This window comes from Meleagris gallopavo, chromosome 8 (genome assembly GCF_000146605.3).
Source record: "Meleagris gallopavo isolate NT-WF06-2002-E0010 breed Aviagen turkey brand Nicholas breeding stock chromosome 8, Turkey_5.1, whole genome shotgun sequence".
Taxonomy (NCBI): Eukaryota; Metazoa; Chordata; class Aves; order Galliformes; family Phasianidae; genus Meleagris; species Meleagris gallopavo.
In genome coordinates this window covers 20775849-20792827 of record NC_015018.2, presented here as the reverse complement: position 1 = coordinate 20792827, position 16979 = coordinate 20775849, and the positions used below count along the sequence as shown (strand labels likewise).

The following is a 16979-nucleotide window of genomic DNA, read 5'->3' as shown; positions in this document are numbered from 1 at the left end:
AAACCAGGAATCATAAAACGTGCATTTAAAAAAATGATATTTAAAAAAAATCAAATTGCTCTTTCGCAGTTATTGAAACATTGGTTTTGTGTAGCCCTCATACAAAGTTATGTTTGAGATAGAATGCAATTATACTCCCAGTCTATATCTGAGCTTATCCAAAACTGCTCTCTCCTACCAGCACTAGCAAAAGGCATAGTTTATACACTGAACAGCCCCATATGTAGCAAAAGTAAGAGCTACAATCTTAGCACAGTAACAGGCACACTTAGAATGGCTGTACGTGCTCACACCAAGCTGCAAATACACCAGCACTAACTTCAGTGAGTCCTGGATGAGAGATACAGTGTGTGCAAACTCATTAGTGCACACACACAGGAAGTCTTCTTCTCCTTATGGGAAGCAAACTCTATTTGCATATTTATAATCTACATAAAAGTTTAATGTCTTACGTGGCCTGTATTTGGACGAGGGATTTTCTTAATGTGACCTCAGTCCAGGATGAGATGAATTTTAGCTGTCAGTTGACCATGGATACTGTGAATATTTCCCATTAACATTGACACATTGGTGAATATAGCAGGGAAAAATCCATCAAATGTCAAGAAACTTGAGCTAGGAAACAAGTTTATTTCAGGAAAGAAGCTGTGAATTCAAGTCCAAAGTTAAATAGTTAAACCTGACTTGAACCTTTTGATTGTATTTGAACACATACAGATTATTTTTTTTTTTTGGTCAGTTTAAGAATGGGTTGTTTTTATTTTTGTATGCATAGTTCAATCATGAAGGTTTTGTTCAGTATCCTGCAATAAAACAATATCTTAATGAAATTATAACAATATTTATTTCATTCCAGTCTTTGATACTCATAGAAAATATTATAAAGCAGCAAAACTTCAGAAAAAATAGTATTTATCATTAGAGATCAAAGTTGTGTGTGAAAGCTTCAGAAGTTTCTCAGAATAGCTGAAAAGCTTCTACACTGGAATAACTCAAAGTACAGTAATCTGTAATTCTAGCAATGTACAATGTTAATAACTCTTATCAGTAATGACTATAATATACGATTTATGGGCTTCAAAAACACAAGCAAGAGTTACAGGTGCGAGCTAGGACTATTAAAAATACTGATTCATGTTGCATTGTGGAATCCAAAATAACTTCCTTGAGAACTCTAGTATGACAACAGTATCTGAAGATATCAACATAGGGAGAGAATTTTTAAAATACCCAGAACTTGAATAAGTTCTTGGGATTGAAAAAATAATCAATTGAAGTTTCCTTGGTCTCATCTCATGTCTAAAATAGGCTCAACACAGAGCCATTGAAAAATAATCTAATCTGTAGTAAAAGTGATATATTCAACAAGATTAATCAGCTGTATTTTAATTTGAAAGTTGAAAAGTGAAGCTAAGCTGATCAGTATGTGAAGCAACCCAGAACACTAACTTGCTTGCAACACCTTCAACTTAGCTCATTTTTCTGAGGAATAGATGAAGGAAGAAAAGTGAAAATTTCAAAACCATCACAAATTGTCATTACATTAATATTATGTTTAGGCTATTAGAAGGTGCATGACAGGAAGTATATATTTGTTTTATTTGTAGAACTGGTAGGAATTACTGCCTGTGATGATTACATCTAGAGCTCTTCATTGCTGCCTAGACTTTACCAGTGTCTGTTAGCCCTCAGCACAGACTGTCGGACTTGTTATCACACTGATGATTCTCAATGTGCTGTTGCAGTTTTTAAGTATCACCAGCTGCTCAAGCACACGCACGCACACACACACACGTACACACACAAAAACCCCAGCAACTAACAGCTGCTTTATAATACCGTATGCTACACTGCATACCTGCATTGGCCGTTCATGACTTAAGAAATGTTTTCTATTGCCACCAGTTAGCACATGTTAAAAACTTCCTGTTTGAACCAGTATCCAGAATCCCAAAAGAATAATATAGTAGACAGATTAGTTTCACATATGATAATAATTAAGTGGGATGGTAAGAGACAATTTTCTCAGAAATGCATCAAAACCAAAAGGCATGAATAAAACCACATTTAATTGTAAACTCAATTCTGTTCACTTGAAAAAAAAAGTATTTTCAAAGGCAGACAGAAAAATCAGTATTAAGTGGCTTTTTTATTATTATTATTTTTAAGGATTTTAATATCTTTAAGAACTCCTCTCAGGAATGGAAGTGCAACTGCTTTTTAATACAGTTCCAACTTTAAGTGAACACATTCAGGAGCAAATCAGCTTCTTTAGCTGCTCTGATAGTTTTTAGCCTTTTCTAGCTCACATTATGCAAGAAATATACATATGGAAACATTAGCCAAAGGACCCAGTCACAATAACATGGTATCTACTCATTAACTATTCAAGTAAATGTTACTGCAACAAAAGCAAAAATATCCTGATGCCCATGATATCAAAGTTTTAAAACTTACTGAATGAAAAGATAAACAAATGATTTCCTAGTAAAGCTTCTCCGTTTGGACAGCACCTTTCCCAGTGCAGAGTCACTACGGCTAAAATTAAGATAACAAAGAAATTTACTTTGAACTAGAAATGCCTTCTATCTCAGAGCTGAAAGAGGACCAGATAGTACCAGAAATACTTCTGAACCAAACCTGCTCCTCTCTTTGGAAAGTTGAAAAAAAATATATATGTTTTCAAAAGCAGCTTCATCAAATCACTACACTATGGATACTGACTCTGATGCCTCTTTAAGTGGCTAAATCTCAAAGGAGAGACCTTACTAATCAAGAGTTTCATACCTGAAATATAACTTAGATCTTTCCTGTAAAACTAAAGAGTATTAATATAGAAAGAATACATAAATAATTTCCCTAAGCAGTTGGCTCAACCTTTCGTGCAATTGCAAAAATATTTTGGAAGGTGTTTCTTGTTCTCAGTGATCACAATGTGAAGCCCATACAGACATTTTTGTGTGCTAAACATACACAGAAACTCAAAGAAAAAATAATGTAAGGAATACTACAGCTACTATTTTAAAATCTATATAAAAGATTTGGCAAAACATTGTACTCCCATGGGAGTTATCTTAAGCATTTGGCAGAGGAGGTAACTATGACAAGCATACCAAATTCTTTGAATTTTGTTACTGAAGGGAAAAAACAAAAAACAGAACAGAGACATAACAGGGACATTAATTCTTAATAGTAGCAACAAACTGCTACTTTCCTAGCCAAGTTATCCAGAATTAGAGATTTAGCTTCTGAAAGAAAGTTTTTCTTCTAGCTTTCATTATTCTAAAATAAATAAAATCTCAGAGTAAGTTTTTCTCTTTTCCTACACTGGTTTGCTTAGTTCTCTTAGTTCTCTATGACTGTTTCACAGGTCAAGGAGTGATCTCCAGGACAAGATAAAGGCTAGTCTTAAGGAGTATTTCTTATACATATCTTTGTCCTAGATGACTTGTCCACTTGTGACATGCAAGATTTTATTTTTAAACATAAACTGTCCAGACAGTAATATTTCACTCTGGAATGGCTGAGACTTACAAACAAAAACGTGTATTCACATCTTTTCTCTTTTTCATTCATAGAATCATAGAATTGCCTGGGTTGAAAAGGACCGTAACAATTAGCCAGCTTCAACCACTCTGCTACGTGCAGTGTCAACAACGCTAGACCAGGATGCCCAGAACCACAACCAGCCTTGGCCTTGAATGCCTCCAGGGATCGGACATCTACAACCACCTTGGGCTACCTCTTAGTGAAATGCTTCCTCGTAATATCTAACCTAAACCTCCCTGTCTTAGTTAAAAACCACTCCCATTTGTCCTATCACTATCTACCCTTCTAAACAGTTGCTCTCCCTCCTGTTTATATGCTCCCTTCAAGTACTGGAGGGCTGCAAAGAGGTCTCCCCGGAGCCTTCTCCAAGCTAAACAAGTCCAGTTCCCAAGATCTTTCTTCATAGAAGCCCTCTGATCATCTTAGTGGCCCTCCTCTGGACCAGCTCCAAGAGCTCCACATCCTTCTTGCTCTGTGTCTGAGCCTGGAGCCCCAGCACTCCAGATGGGGCCTCACATGAGCTGAGTAGAAGGAGGACAATCACATCCCTCTCCCTGCTGGACACTCCTGTTTTAATGCAGCCCAGATCAGCCATTCTGACCACCAGCAACATCTTAGACACGTTAGATGATAAATAGCTAAAATCACCTCTTTGCATGATATAGGTTTCTACTGAAATCTTCTCAAAGTCACATACCAAACTTCTATCTATTATGATAAAAGGCAAAAGCACTTTACCTGTCTTCTAGTAAGTCTTGAAATGAGGGACCAAAAAACATAATCAGAAGCACAATCTACTGAAAACTGCTCTGAGTTCTAGGTTCCAGAAGGGTGGAAAGATATTCTGTAAGAAGAACACAGATTTAGATGGGAATAGAAGGAATATTTCCTTCTCCCTGGATCCATAATTAAATTGAAGAGTTGTTCTTTAAGTATTTAAGCTTGTATGAAAATAAGGATACTTCATGCAATCAATGCAGACAGTGTTTGTATCTTACACAGCTGAATCAGTCTCTGAAGCTACAACTACTTTGAAGAGTAGCCGTATCAGTAGTTCAGTTGAAGACTGAACTCCTAATTTTAGTTTTATTAGGTGCCAAAATTAAATGGCACACAGAGGGATGGATGTTTGTATAATCACTTGACAGAAATAGATATTACCAGATTGTTGGCTTCAACATTCTGAATTCTGATTGATCAGCATTGCATAAACACAACACTTAACTACAAATGATTCTAGCATGAGGTAGTTACTCAAATTATCCTTTTGCAAATAAACTTAGAAAAATACAGAAATAACCTGTAAGTAAACAGTCTTCAGTTCACCTCTGAGACTGATGAATTTAAAACACTGGTATTATTTCATTAAGGCAAAGAGATAATTTATTTTCTGAATTCTGCCTCGGGTACAGAAATCTCAGCATGCTGGAGTTGTCAAGACTATTTTCAAACAACTTTATGCTGTTCAATAATTAGTTCCTTCTTACAGAGAAGGTAAGACAAGATAGATTGCCTTCAATATTGTTCTGGTATAAAAATCACTAAAAAGGAAGCCAATCTTCAAAGTCAGGCTGAGTACTTAAACATTTTTAATGTAATATTCCTCTGTAATCCTATTAACAACAAAGGAGCTATTCTACAGGAGGATGTAACAATAGACACAAGCTTCTTGCAGCGTTGGTTGGTAAGAGAGCACTAGAAAACAGATGTAAACTGAAATAGGAAAGCTTTTGACACAGTCAAGCATTGAAACATATTGATCATAGTGGTGGTATGGTCTCCACCCTTGGATATATTCAAGATCATATTGGAAAAAACCCTGAGTAGTCTCGTATTTCTTCAATTCTGATCCTGTCTTGAGCACAGTTTTGGACCAAGATGACCTCTGGAGGTCTCTTCCAAGCTGAATTTCTGTATGAGCCTATGATTTGAAAGAAGTATTTACAGATCATTTTAAGGAACTGAATAAGATCCAAGGTAGTTTTAACACCATTAAACAAAAAAATTACTCCGAACTACCTAATGTTGTATGTATTCTCAGAGCATAGACATGATCCCAAAGAAAAAACCCTCTTAAGACCTGTGCAGGAATAGAAAAGGATCTTTGTGTTAAGACATGAAATGCTAGTTCCATAAATGGTTTTAAGTATGCATGTGTACAATAAGTCACAATAGCACAGGAAATGACACCTTCAGTAGATCTACACTATTATCTATGCTGTATGTTACAGACTCTCATATTTTTAGGCCAGTCTAGATAAAATTACTTATTACCATAGCTTCAAAGTTCATAAAACAACATAGTAAGAGATCTAGTTAATCTCTTCCCAGTTACAACATAACAAAGGTTTTATGGATGATTACAGTTCTTGCTATTGAACAGTTGTCTAACAAGTCATATGCAAGAGATGCTCAGCCCTTTCCTCACTCAGTACCTCAGCTGGATTCTCTCACATTTCAGTAGAAGTTGATAAAAGTCTTTCAAAAGTATGTTAGATTGCATTGAGGAGATTAAATAACTGCTTCGCCAACAGACTAAAGTGTTCCTCATGCTCTAAAAAAAAAAAAAATAAAAAAAAAAAAAAAATAAAAAAATAAAAAAAAAAAAAGAATGTGAGAAAACTGAAGTTTAGATTCTAGAGATCTCATAAGAACAACTACTCAAATCAGAGGTGAAATTCTTCACAAAGTGATGAAGTAGTTTCTTCCATTCTTATCTTTATTCTTGTAGTAGGAAGAGAGTCAGTACTTGCTAAAGGTGAGACTGACTTAACTAAGTGACCTAAACATAAAATTACAGTGCTCGAGATTTCTTCAGAATAAGAAAATAAAACAGCTGATGGAACTCAGTATCTGATACAATCTTCCTTGTTTACAGAGTCTAAATTTCACTTTTCCTTACACAGTGAAACACAAGCAAGTAATTGTTTTCTGTTCCAACTTTACTGCCATTTTCTAGCATTCCATTTAAAGATTCAAAAGCAGTATTTGAATACACACTAAGTAGTTGTTCATGCAAGATTATGAGTATTTGGCCAATTCTCACCTTTGTGACATTTTCCTCTATTCTCCTAATAATTATTTGGCAAAACTCCTTAGCTGCATGTAGTGTCACTTTACAGTGGCATACCTCTGTTTTGTTTCTTCTTAAATCAAAGGTGGTAGTTGACCAGCTTCAGTTAGCACTATTAGAAATAGAGCTGACTTTATTCTAACTGCAAAAGATAGTGACACCATGCTTTTTGGAGAAGTATTTAAAAGTATATGGTGTTGGAATACTAAAATGCTTTTACTATTTTGTGAATGCTAAAATGCTGTTACTATTATGTCTGTCCACTTACTCTTCATCACTGTGACTGTAGTTACCCAAGAAGCACACTAAATCAACTGATCAGTTAGCTTTTTACTGTAAAGGTGCAAGCAATGAAAACTATAACTGTTCATTAGTGACAATTCAGGTCTATGAAAAAATTTTCCTTCAGTGATATCCTATTCTTACTGTTAACAAATTCAAACAAAACATACGATAAACGAGCAGAGGTCGTTAGTAGAGAGACAAGATGTAACTAGTAAAATCTTGTGGTGTGCCATGCTAGTAGTCTCTTCTTACAGTAATCCTTCTGACAAATAGAGGGGAAAGACAACATATACACTGACACTATACATTAAAACCTAAAAAAAAGTTTCAATTTAAAAATTGTAATGGTAAGGTGATGCTTAGGGCATACATGCTGTCTTTCACAAAATATTCACTGTGCTCAGGAAAAAAAATATCAGAAAAGAATTAATTTAAAAGCAAACAGCAAGAATTTCAGGCGTTAGCAGATGTTACTTCCTTACACTAGCCTCAGAAACAGCTAAACCAAGAATTAATTTAATATGGCCACAAACTAAGAGAAGGGGAAAAGGGGAAAAGAAATAAAAAATAGATTAAAAAATCCAGAGAGACAAAAAGATTGTAAATATATATCAAGAGAACCACAGATAGGTATAAAAGAAAAAGTCTGAAAACAGACTATGTAAAAGGAAGCTTGCAACTACGTATTGAATACACTGAACAAACAAGTCAAATGAGTAAGAAAGTAGAAGTTAAAAGAAATGTAAAAACTAACAAAACAAAACAGTTATGCTGAATTTTGCTCCTTCATCAACACAGAATAAGATGTCTTCTAAAAACGTAATAGAAGCATTGTAAGTTTTGGCATTATATATTAAGTAAAGGAAAAAAGCCTTATCTGTAACAAAGAGGTGGATAGGACCTTCGTCTGTGATACCTGCTTGAGTAACACTGAGTGAACCCTTGAAAGAATTGTCCAGTTGTTTCAGGAGAAAACAACTGGCAGCCGTTCCCACCCCATGAAGCCTTCCTGATTTCATTTCCTTGACATTAAATAAAAAGGGAAGCAAAATAATTTCCTTATGGCTTTGCACATTGGATTTTAATACTCAATATTTATTTTTCAGAGCTATTCCACCATGTGATACACACATTAAACAGAAATGTATTAAAGTTTTTAATCAATATCAAAATAAGTATGTTAGGTATTAAGAACTACAGGTGGAATTATTTGATATGTGGATACTGAGCCAAACAGAATGTAAATTTCTCATTCTGTGGAATTCTGTAGATTCAGTAGTACAAGAAACATTCCACTTAGAAACATAGATAATTCCTAGATAATTTGGAGGAGGAGAAAAGTTTTCCCCAAGCTACTTGTTAAAACAAAAAAGGAGGAGCATGACAAATTTGTGACAGCCCTGCCTTACAATAGGGATCCCTGGGAACTCCCTTGAATTTGGTTAGGAGTATGAATGAACATTCCTGTCACAAAGAATATTTTTTCATGAAAGGAAATAAGTCTCCATAAAAGGGTGGTCAAGCACTGGAATTGGCTGTTCAGGAAAGTGAAGGAGTCCCCATAAATACCTCCATGGGAGATATTAAGAAACACATGGATGTAGCACTACAGAACAGAGTTTTGTGATGGGACTTGGCAGGTCACACTGACACTTGATGAAGGTTTTTTCCAATCTGAATGATAATTCTCTGATATTATGAAATAGCAAGATGAAGTAATGTTTTGAACATGAACACTTACATGTTTTATTCTGTAATCCTAATGTTTTTTTTTTTCTTCTTGTTGAGGAATCTTTTATAGATAAATGCAAAATTTATATATATATATAGATATATATATCTATATATATAGATAAATGCACCAAAACATGCAATTTAAGAACTTGACAGTTATTCTCTTCCTACAAATGAAAGTATAGCAAAATTGTTGTATCAATTTCAGAAATTAGAATACACTTTGGTCACAAAATTTCTATCAGCAACAAAAGAACAGCCCATATTTCTTTATCTAAATGTAAGTAATATGATCAGCTTGTACAGAAATAACATGTTAAAAGGTACATTTTTTATTCCAGATGGGCTGAGCAGTATTCTGGATTGGCCCTAATCAATATGTAAAACATTAACTGCTTAATGGAAGTGTTACACACTGAATGTTAGAGCTTTCACAGGAAAAAAAAAAAAAACTGCACTCTAACAGCATTTCCTTCCAGTGCAAGCTAGGACAAATTCAAATATCTCCCAGTGAATAATATACACTTACGTTAGATGCTTGTGCATTCCTACTGACTTCTGTTTGATTAAAGAAGCTGCTTCATTAGAGAAGCAAACTAGAATAATTCCTTGGAGTATTGCAGCACACCACTCTGCATATGACTGCTTGGGAATTCAAAATAGAAAAAAAAGAAGAGTTACAGTACTCTTTCCTCAATATCTGACTTTGGAAGAACAACTCTTTAGTGACTATTTACAGTATCTCAGTTATCTATAAAGTCACACATGATCATGATAAGTCCCCTTTTCAAAATAAATTTAGTTTTGAAGTTTCCATACTCTACTACTTGTACTATAAGTTTCCAGAATATGGGAGATAAAGGATGAACAAAAAAGCTAGGCAGCCAATAAATATATTCAACTTCCATAATTTTTGTTGAGGAAAAAGTAAAGGAAGGGTAAAAACAACAAAAGCACTCAGCTAACTTACTACAGAGGCCAAATCTCTCAGGTTTTTTTTGGAGGGGGGGGGGGGAGTGTGCGGGTATGGATCTTTAGGATCCTGAATTTTGGGGATAATGTTAGAATTCAGTAGAGTATGAAAATAACAAGGCTTTCCTTTTTCTTCATTCTCCAGTGCACATGTCAAATTTTTATCTTAGAAATCTCAAGAAGTACAACTAAATGTATACATTCTAAAGATATTTTATTAGTCTATGATACAAAGGGATGGAAAAATATCACAGCCAGAATGTCAGTGATGAAAAGTGGCCAAAGCTACTGCCATGAAAAACTCAACATTTAAAAAATATTGAATGAAATCAAAACCGTAAAATAGAACTCTATAAATTAAATAAACAGATTAAAAAAAAAAAAAAGAACCCCTAACTAAATTTAGCTATTCATTTACAGAATAAACCAAAGGTAGTCTGTGGCACAAAGGAAGTACAATGAAATCATTCAGACTAACAGAACCTAATGTTTGGGGATTAGGTCTAAAAGATGTCTAACTTGCAACTCCAGGAAAAAAATTGCTTATTTTCATAATGTATCTTAGGAATTTATCACTAGAAATTGTCAAAGCTGACAACTCCAGATGATTTTCCATCTTAAACCTGACAGCAACTTCCTTTATTAATGATACAATGAGAAGCATGGTGATGTTGGAATTAATGTGAAGGTATTCTAACATAAGCTCCTTTTATAGTGAAAATTGTCTCTTTTCTTCAAGTATGATAAGGTCACAAGATAAAACGTTTTATTACAATATTTGTGTATGGCTTAAAGAATCAGACTATCAAGAAGCTATCAACAACTAATTCTCAAGTTTCAGTAAAAGCTTATTTTATGTTACAAACTACTGTTTACCAGGGTTTGCTGCCTTTCATTTAATAATGTCTGTCTACTCTATAAAATGTAGAGAAATATTCATTCTATTCTTAATGAATCTTTAAAGATTCTTGTTTGTATCAGTTAAGAGACATGATGTTATTCAAATTTTCAGAATGAAACTGTCTTTGTTCCTTAAAAATTAGAGCACATATTGTAAGAATTGAATTCAGATTCTGAGGGACGCAGCATTCTCTGTGCCCTGTGAACACTTTAAACAAGTTTATATCAAAATTCAAACTCCTATCTGATTTCGTTATCTAAAATATATTGTCCCAATACTGTTTATTTGCAGAAATAACATCAACCTGTTTCAGAAGATGTATTGAAGATCATTACGTCTGAGTTTTTTTACCCAGTAAGAATGACATAAATGCTAAATTATGACAAGAGAACCAGTCCAGTTTTTCTGCATCTAGAAACAATTAATTTATGCTCAATATTTGGATTACTTTATTCATTCACCTATCAAAAACAATCTATTAAGTGATATTTTACTATCTATCAAGACAATATACCTCTCCTTTATCTTGCTTTTGGGCTTTCAGATATCCACAAAGATCCCATCATAAATAAATATATTCTTATAATACATTTTCTATAGTTGATCTTTGCAAAAAACAGGTCTTTCTTTTGCAGCTTATACAATGTCTAATTAGGCATTCTTTTCATCATTTTTAAAAGCATTTAAAGAAGAAGAGAGATTATTTTACTTCAGGAGACTTAAATATAATATGCAAAATGGTTGTTTAGTACTCAGAAGTACAGAAGCGGGGAAAAAGCACGAAACTATTTTCTGCACTGTTCTGTAGGTGATGTGCAACATTTTACCTAATAACTGGAACTCATTCATTGAATTAGTGAAAAGGAATTCCTCTTGCCTTTCCAAGTTAAGAACATGTACAGAGTTAATATGGAACACCAACAAGAAAAAAAGTTGTTTTAAATTCAGATGATGCATATGCATCTACATCGATTTTGGAAACTGAGTTAAAGGCTAGAGTTGCAAGTCTGTAAAGGTGCCCCTCTTTCATTCCTAATTATCCATTTCAACTTAGAAGACAGAAGCCATGTGCTGTAGAGGCATTCTTCTAATGCGAGTTCCCACAAAATGTGAATTAAGAATGAAACTGAAAAGACAAGATTGTTTTGTGAAATCAACATCAAGGTACCTAGGCTGAAGTATGCTAGCTCAGTGTTTCCCTAGAACACTATTTTCATTTCAAGGGGGGAGGAAAAAAAAAAAAAAAAGCAGCTTCAATATTTTAAGCATAATCATTTGTAATGTTTTGTAAACAGAAAACCTTCAGTTGATGAAAAAGTTCCTTTTCCTCACTCTTTTGTGCATACACACATCAAGAAAATGCAGCTTATTAGCCAGAAATGGAAGTACTAGTGAGTTCATAAGCCAGCAGAAAACTCTCTATTCAAGCAACATTGAACCAGTTTTCCTGAGGCAAAACAGCTTGACTACAGACCAAGATTAAACAATGTGCTGAATATAACCCTAGAAATGTTAAGCTTCACTTACAATGAGGGTATTCCACTGTCTCACCTTCTGGCAGAGGAGATGAGCATGGCATAACAAGAGGAAATGTGGAATACACATGCAGTTTTTCCTCACCACTTGCATCAAGCATATGCTTAAAAACCTTGAATTCTTCAAACTTGAAGTACGCTATTCATTAAACTAAATGAAAAGTCACTTAAGCTTTGTGAACTTCAGCCACTGCCTGATTAATTCAACCCAATTTCACAATAAATTTAAAATCTTCGCATGTCAAGATCTCCACATCAAACCCATAGGCTTTTTTAAGCCATTTAGATTAGATGCAAGGTAGGTTCTTTGTAAATTCCTATGTAACACCAGCAGAAATCTGTAGGGTTCTACACTTTCAAAGTGGTGAGTAGATCTAGAATGGTGAACTAGATCAGAGCAGAGAGTAGACTAGCAAGTACACGATGTTCTGCTTAAGTGTGATTAGAGAAAGAAACATAGGCAATTGTTATCCTGTATGGATAGAATATATCCTTCAAAGCATGGAAATTTTTTATTTAAAAGGTAATCGACAATAAAGAGAACCATTAAGAAAAATAAAAAACAACAGAAACCACAGGATAATTTCAACATAGTTGTAAAAAGAGATACCAGTCTGAAACAAAGGAGTTAACTTTTAAAAGAAAATATTAAATCAAAGGAAACCTGAAGTTTAATCTCTCCAAATTTCAGCAAAAATTTGATACAGCATCACATAGCAAGTATTAATTGAGTTGAAAATGATAAAGCTGTAACAAAAACAAGTAGATATAAAAGTAGATACAAAACTGATAATAGGTGACATAATGAATAAAAGTTTAAAGTCGTTGTTCAGACTGATTTTATATCACGTGCTCCTTTGTGAACCTCGCAAAAAAGTAGAGGCACTAATATAAAAACAAGAGGCTCTCACCATCCAACAGTAGATGTTGGAGAACCTTTGGGATCAGTGCATTAGAAACGGGAGAGCATATAGAAAGTCTTCAAAGTCACATAAGCACAAACAACAGAATTTCTATGATTACACATTATTTTATCATTTCAGAACAACAGGGAAAGAGAAGTTGCATCTCTACTGCAAGACTTGGTATGTACCTGTAGAACAAACAGTGTCTTCACCAACATCCAATTCAGTATTTTTAGTTCACCAAGGGTAGCATTAGCAATATTATTTAAGACTTTTAGGAAACACTTCACGAGTACAGTATTAAATGCAGGTAAGATACGTTCTAAATTCAGGAGAACCAAGTTACCAGACTCTGAGTATTCCTTTCCACTTTTACTCAGACTAACAGAGCTTGCTCAGACTTCTTTGATCTTCACACATAAAAGCTGTGGAAGGCACATGATCAATGTTTATAATTTATTGAAGGCTACACACCAAGGAGTTGTCCTTAAATAACAATATACAGACAGTGCAAATTAGGAATCAAAGAATGTATTTAGGCTGGAAGTTAAAAGAAACTTCTTAACATTGAGAGAGAGGTTTTGAAACTTTTTTTTCCAGAAAGAGCAACAGAGCAAAGTACTTAACTAGCTCTAAGGGAGACTGTGGGATTAGATAAGGCTGTTTCCAAACAGAAAAGCCTCTTCTGCAGCCCTGAATTGCTATGATGAAGAACTGCTCCGTATTCTGCTACCCCACTTCCCAGTATTGTTCCTTCCCACACTTCCCAGTAAAGTTCAACTGGGGCTATGACAGGGCTAGAACTAACTTTTGATATTTAAGGGAAAACGGTCTTAAGACTTAACAGCCTTCCTCACTACCTTGCATGTTTTTATAGAATATTGTATCAAAGTGGATAACTAAAGCTGTCCTTGAGATCAGAAGGTTTAATCAGCAACTGAACAGAACATTGTAAACATACTGAAATGATACTGCCCCTTTCAGCCTTCATTAAATATTTGTCATCCGTGCTAGCTTTCTGCTTACTATATGAATATCCAAAAATAGAATTTGATTGTACTCCACACATTTAAGCCTAAAATTCTGGCATCCTTTCTGTACTGAAGTTATTATCTGAACACTTCACATAAATTTCTGTTAAGAGATACTGCTAGCAATACACAATTCAATGTTAATCATTGAACAACCCACTCAGAAGTTTTCTTATGTCAAGAGCAGCGTGTCATCCAAAAACAGCTACAGAATGTATTCACATGACTATAGGTATGGACCAGTTGCCAAATAGTTATTTGGATACCATTAAGAGAATATCGAGCAGGGCTGCAGTCAGCAACCTCTGCTCTGCTTAGGTCTATAAATAAATGTGCAGCATTTCCGTGACAGAAAAACATACTCAACCTGTTGCAGATGTAGAGAAGGCAAGTCTGCCATTCACTGAACTGACCATACCCACAATGCATTGTATCAAACACAGTCACGACGCTGTACGCACTGTAACTTGAACCACACTTGGGTAGCTCAACATAAGTTTTGCCTCAAATCTATCCAAGACTGGAACTTAAGCAATGACAGAAGTTGTTAAAACCCCTATTTTTTTCAGAACTTTGGCATTATCCATGTGTAAACTAATAGCCAGAGCAGTGTGGCCAATTAAACAGAGCAAAGACATTTTTATTTCAGTTATATCTCATCATATCTCAGATCAGTAAATGAGCAGCACTTTCTATGCTTTGGTCACTTTAAGGAGATCACAGCATCATCTCCAGTTATAAATAAATAAATAAATAAAAACCAGGAAAGAAAACAGATTGCACTCTTGTTTCAAGTTCAAGAATAAAGCCAGTGAACTCCACTTCTACTGTCTGTCATTTGATTTCTAGCATCATCATCAACAGAATTATTTTTGCTTGCTTTGTTATAGTCTGGACAGAGAATTCCACCTTAAATTATATAAATTGATATATATATATCAATATATCATATATATATATATGACTTAGTTCAATAACAGCATGCACTACGATGGAGTAAACGGAATTGTCAGCAAGAGTCCATATTCCTCTCTCACTAGTCTCCTTTTAAACTTGTGCTTATTTTTTGTTCCTTTATTCTATAGCTCTAAAGCCAAGGTAGGACAACTGCAAACAGCCTAGTTTTCAAAGTATGTGGTTAGCTTAGCTCATACATTGTCTTAACTCTTAGATTTCTGGGTTAGTAATAGTTTATCTTCTTAACTAAGCTCTTTCTCCTGCATGCATTCACACTCTTCTACAATAAGGCTACAACTGATGAAACTGGCAAATCACATGTGCCACTGCTATCAAACACAACCTCCCTCCTACCCTCATTCTGATGAGGGCTTAGTGCAATCCACAGTCTTCACTGACAACACATAGTACCTTTTTAATTAGAAAGCAGTACTTTCACAGAACAATAGAACATAATACTGTAAAGAGCAAATGTTATTATCAAAAATATGCTAAGATACCAAAGCAATTAACCCCAATTTAAATTAGTTCAGAAATTACAAAGCCTCAGTCTAGTTTTCCCAGCAACAAAAGTACCCAAACGTTGCAAAATTCACTTGTGCCATGAAACTAAATTATTAATAAATTCTGCAATATGAAATCATGATCTCATCACTCTGAAAGCCCCATTTTCTGATTTGCAAAGAAATACCTGCCTGAAGAATAAGTATGCCTAACACCAAGATTCTTACTGAATAGTAGTTCTCCTCAATTCAGCTCCTCTAATGGACAAGAGCCAAGAGCTTTTCTGATACTGGCTCAGAGGCAGTAAGCAGAACTCTTGGAAGCAGCTTATCATGTTTTAACCATTTTCTCAAAGGATGGAAATAATCAAAGCAGACATCACACAGATTTTGGCTGCTGTAGTTGAGAAAGTCAGCACTCTCAATGTAAGTTGTGGTCTCCCCAGTCCAAGTTTTCTCCCTTCTGTGTGCCAGAATTTTGTACAAACCAAAAGCTAAAAGTAAAATATAGCAGCCTGGTTATTCTAAGTCTACCCATGTAAAGCAAAAATAATCTAAAGCATCATCCTCACACTGCCAGCCACTTCCAAGTCTGCCAGAGATCTCACGCTGTAACGTGTAAATCGTTACATGTTCTGACAGTACTTTCCAAAGGAAAATCCACCTTAGAATTACAACAAACAAGTACAGTTTAGCTTTAAATGAAATGATATAGCTTTTATCTGACCTGAGTGTCAGTCTTTTCCTAGTGGGAAATATAAATTCAGCATTTGGATACATAATCCTACAGCTCTCAGAAGCCGACTTCACCGCCAACACTTTACATGATTTATAGCTCTCCTCCAGATTCAGATGGCAAGTCTCGACGGAGCAGGTGCAACGGGGTACTTCTCCTTCGCTCGGAGATAATTTCCTCGCATGTAAATTAATTAGCGAGTCTTCATCACTCTCGCGCAAGCGGGGAGCACGAAGCTAATGGATTACCAGCGGTTAACGTCTCGCTTGGAGCGGTGACCCGGCGGGCTGCCGGAGGGAGAAAGCTCCGCGTCGTTACCGCTGAAGCCACAGCGTTTTTGACAGCATCAGCGGCGACAAAAGTGAGCCCAGCTCCCGCAATTGTGCCGACAGAGCGCTACGTAGCGGGGGAAACGTCCTCCGCGGTACCACGCGCTTTCTGCTCCCTCCCGGCGGCTTCAAGCTGCTCCGCCAGCACCGTGCCCCCACCCGCAGCCCTGCCCCTTCCCCAAGCGCCGGGGAACGAGGGCGCGAGTCCCGGCTCCCATTACCTCCTCCGGAGCCATGGAGAGCGCTGCGGCTGCGGCCGCTGCCTCGGCTCCGCACGGCTGGCAGAGCTCTCCTCACTCCCTCACCCCGCTACGCCTCGATCCGGCGGCACAGCCCGCTCCGCATAAATGCATTAACAGCAGCCACATCATGATTAATTCATCAGTCCGGTGACCAGAGGAGGAGGCACGCCGAGCGGAGCGGGGAGGGGGTGGGAGCGCGCGGCTCCTTTCGCCCGGAGTTCAGCCCC

General features: G+C 35.9%; 1 protein-coding gene across 6 annotated transcripts in view; it reads right to left on the bottom strand.

Moving 5' to 3' along the window:
• Positions 1 to 16979, bottom strand: part of LOC100541206 (heparan sulfate glucosamine 3-O-sulfotransferase 1-like) — a 54470-nt gene that overhangs the window by 25533 nt on the left and 11958 nt on the right. Inside the window, exon 1 of one of the 6 annotated variants that reach the window (XM_019617704.1) lies at positions 16732 to 16973. The exons of 4 other annotated variants lie outside the window; for them this stretch is intronic. The gene's annotated coding sequence lies outside the window, so the exon portion shown is untranslated. One more of the 6 variants, XM_019617705.1, reaches the window with a different exon arrangement.